At 39.8% G+C, this 2,975-nt stretch overlaps 1 pseudogene; it reads right to left on the reverse strand.

Moving 5' to 3' along the window:
- Nucleotides 1–211: 211 nt before the first annotated feature.
- Nucleotides 212–1,275, reverse strand: LOC120257594 (annotated as a pseudogene).
- Nucleotides 1,276–2,975: the final 1,700 nt, after the last annotated feature.

Genomic DNA, 2,975 nt, shown 5'->3' on the forward strand with positions numbered 1-2,975 from the left:
AAAAAATGAATTTTCAAATGTAAATAAAATAAAGTATAAGTATAAAGTAGTAGTCAAAAAGTGAACTTTTTCCGTTATATAAATGGGATCCCTATCTTTATCTCTATCCAAGGGGATACCTATCTATATAGAGAGAGATCTATCTATGAATCGATCTAGACTATCCTCTATCCGGATAGATATGTCCCCTATGAGCGAGCTCGATCTTTCTTTATTTTTTTCTTATATGTTTTTGGCCACGTCCGTTTCTGCTCCGAAGAGGAAGGTTTGGATCTTTCAATCTTATGTCGTGAGGGATATGACCCTATGTTAGGCCCATAAGATACCACAGCTTTTTGTGTTCTATGATTCACCTCCGAATAATGAGTAGGTAGTTCGATCCTTTTTGATTCTTATCTTCCTAGTAAACGGGGATCCGGAGCAATAGGTCGAATTACTATATAAATAAGACTTGTAAACAAAAGGACTTATTGTTCGAGTAGGAAGATTTCGGTTTTTCTCCTTCCTTCTCTTCGATAATAAGAAGTATTTAAAATGAAACAAATTCCTCTTTATTCTCTTGTGCTCAGCGAAGGAACTGCCTAAGCATACTTTTTTTCGGATCCAAACTTCTTTGTTCTTTTCTAAGTCTTCTTCTTGCATAGAAGAACGCAACTCTTGCAAAAAACCGGGATTTGAGTAGTAGGCGGCACCCCTCTGAGTTTTTGAGTAGGCGGAACCATTCTGTTTTTGGTTCTTCTCCACATTCTGACCGGCAGGAATTTTCCAATGATTTTTTCAACTGATATGTCGATATAGAAAGATCTCCTTATTTCTTCACCGCGGGTTCTCGCCTCACTTTCTTGAAAAAGATATTAGATCACCGTGGGAAACTTTCAAATGAGTAATGCTTACCAGTCCATTATTCACACAAACCCTTCGATGACTTATCGGCTGCCTTGCTTGAGGAAGAGTGTCACGAAAAAGTGGAGACGAACCGGAATCACGTCCGATCTTGTTTCTTGATTAAATAGAAAAGGGATATATGAAGTTTCGTTCTCTTCCTCTCGTGCATCTCCCTTATGGGTAAATCCCCCATAATAAAGGGGCAACTTTCGTGTAGTTTGTGATTTGATGTTACTGTTTAGATTTTCTCTTAGAGAAAGATTTCTTTTAATAGATCTCCTCTTGTTCCTCAATCTTCGGAGAATGCGGCGTTGTATTAGAGAAAGTTCTCTGTTCCAAACATTTCCTGGAAGTAGACGACACGTTTTAAATCTTAATGCAGGCATGGCATATCTCATTGAATCAGTCTTTTTCGCCACATCGCGTATAACGAAAATTGAACCCAATTCTTCCACGACCCACACGAGAGGTCCTCCCTTAACTATGAGAATTCCTGTGGTTGCCTAGTTGTTGTCAGTTTTCATAAGTCCTAGATATACTACTTCGTAAACACTAGAGGAAACCCTATACTTACTTGACCGACTGCTAGACAGTGCTCAGGTAAAGGGCAGTGTCAGAAAGACAACGGGAAAGCTCATAAAGTGTGGCGTTCCGAAGACTCCCTCTTATAGAAATCCGGACCTGCCTCTCCTGCAGTCAAAACTCTCCTCTCCAGTGGGATCCGCCCTCAGGCTGAGCCAGAAGCCTCGTCTCCTTCAACTGATTCAAGTTTTTCAGTCACTAAGAAAGTAATCTCACTGAACATTGGATTATAAAAAACCTAGTAATAATTACAACGCGAAATCTAAAGTCCAATATTTATATACAACACACACATATTCCTCCCTTACGAAGAAGAAAATCCAGTGGGTGGTGGAAGGCTTCAAGAGTGAAGAAAGGTTCTTAACCACCGGAGACCGGTTTTCGTGAAATTTGGGCGAGAGTTTTTCTATCCTCTCTCTCACTTTTAGGAAGATAGCCACTGTCTGTAATGATATAAGAATTTATAATCACTATATATATATAATAGGGAGATCAAATTCTTGATCGAGACTCCCATAGGTGTGCTTCTTTTCCATTTATTTCTTCTTTTTGTCTTTTTTTGTTGTTCTTGAGTAAGTTCGTGTGCAGTGCGGAGCCCTTAGTCATGCTGCGGCTCTGTGTCAGCCTTATTGATATCCGACCCTTCACAGATGTAAGAATCCGCTTAATCTACTAGGAAGGCAAATCGACATATCCGTCAGAGAATAATCCTTTCTTTCCCCCGGACTAGTAAAGGGTTGGTTTAGTTTTCTAGTATAAGAACACGTTTCAAAGCCCACCAGTCAATACCAGGGGGACCGCCTATCCAGAAAGGAAAAGACTATGTGAATAGTAACCTACAAAAAGGAGGAGAACGCCTTTGTTGAGTCTTTGTCTTCTTCCCTGGAGCTTGACTCATCTTTTTCAGACGGTGGTCTCTGAGTCACCGCGTGAGGAAACCCTCTTTTTTTTTCAAAACTCAGATAGAGCCTAGCGGGTTCTTAGGGTTGAGCTTCTGTCAGAGCTAAAGCCCACCTTTTTTATCTTCTCTAACTGTAGATCTAGGATTGGTCTTTGTCTTTTTCCACTTTACTTTGATTGATTTATATAATGGAATGAGAATCTTGATGAGGCTTGAGATCTAGATAGAATGACCGCCTATTTGCCACTATGCGCACACCTTACTCTTTAGTCATGGCTATGGGGAAGTAGATCGATTGCCCTAGATAGACAACTACATAGAGGGTCTCCACCCACAAGTCTAAAAAAAGAAGTTTTTAAAAAAATTTGATCGGTAGTAGTCCGGTCGCACCCGAACAAGAATATTCCAGAGGGAAATGCACCTAAGATCAAATATTTCGAACCGGCTTCCGTGGAAAATTCAGACTTTCTTTTTGATGCTGCGATCACATAAAAAAACATAAACTTTGAGGCTCAATAGCTAAATACATGGCAATTAAATCATGAGCCGAGATCATTAAGAGCATACTGCGAGTAGGAAGTGGAATTAATACAATGAATTCAAAAAG

Source organism: Dioscorea cayenensis, unplaced genomic scaffold (genome assembly GCF_009730915.1).
Source record: "Dioscorea cayenensis subsp. rotundata cultivar TDr96_F1 unplaced genomic scaffold, TDr96_F1_v2_PseudoChromosome.rev07_lg8_w22 25.fasta BLBR01002216.1, whole genome shotgun sequence".
Lineage (NCBI taxonomy): Eukaryota > Viridiplantae > Streptophyta > Magnoliopsida > Dioscoreales > Dioscoreaceae > Dioscorea > Dioscorea cayenensis.